Genomic DNA, 1,105 nt, shown 5'->3' on the forward strand with positions numbered 1-1,105 from the left:
ATTGAAGCATGGTGCACAAACAGAAAAAGGCTCAAGTGTGAAGTGTACAGCTCAGTGAGTTCTCACTAACTGAATGTCTTTGTAACCACCACCCAGATCAAGAAAGAGGACATTACCAACATTCTAGGAGTAGGATGGTTGGGTCGTAGGGTTTATGTATGTTCACCTTCTTCAGATACTGCCAAAATGTTTTTCAAAATGTACCAATCTGCATTCTCACTAGCAGTGTATGAGGGGTTCAGTTGCCCCTTTTANTCCTGGCTCCGAGCTGTCAGCACAGAGCCCAATCAATGCAGGGCTTGAACCCACAAACCATGAGATCATGACCTGAGCCGAAGTTGGACTCTCAACTGACGGAGCCACCCAGGCGCCCAGCCCTTTATCCTTCTCAACACTTGAAATTGTCTGGCTCTTTCATTTCAGCCATCCTGGTGAGTAGTCAGATTGTGGTTTTAATATGCATTTCCTGGGGCGCCTGGGTGGCTTAGTTGGTTAAGCGTCCAACTTTCGCTTAGGTCATGATCTCGCGGTTCGTGGGTTCGAGCCCCGCGTCGGGCTCTGTGCTGACTGCCAGCTCAGAGCCTGGAGCCTGTTTCAGAGTCTGTGACTCCCTCTCTCTCTGACCCTCCCCTGCTCACGCTCTCTCTCTCTCTCTCTCCTAGAAATAAATAAAACATTAAAAAAATTTTTTAAATATGCATTTCCTTGATGCTCAGTTAAGATGAGCACCTTTTCCTGTGTATAATACATGGTCAGTGAGTATTTGAATATACTTTTTTGCAAAATGCCTATTAAGTCTCGTGCCCATATTTCTATTGGGTTCTTTGTTGTTACGGATTTGTTTGATCCTGAATTTGAATCGTTTGTTGGATACACATCCTGCAGATGTTTTCTCATACTCTGTGGCTTGCTGTTTCACTCACTTAATGATGTCCTTGATGAAGAAAAGTTGCGAGTTGTAACGTCTTCCAATTCATCAGTGTTTTCCTTTATCATTAGTGCTGTTGGAGTCTTGGTGAAGAAAAAGTCACCTAAGCTAAGGCCATGCAGATATTTTCCTATGTTTTCCTTTACAAGTCATATTAGTTTACCTTATGCATTTAGA

Source organism: Crocuta crocuta, unplaced genomic scaffold (assembly GCF_008692635.1).
Source record: "Crocuta crocuta isolate KB4526 unplaced genomic scaffold, BGI_CrCroc_1.0 scaffold2225, whole genome shotgun sequence".
Lineage (NCBI taxonomy): Eukaryota > Metazoa > Chordata > Mammalia > Carnivora > Hyaenidae > Crocuta > Crocuta crocuta.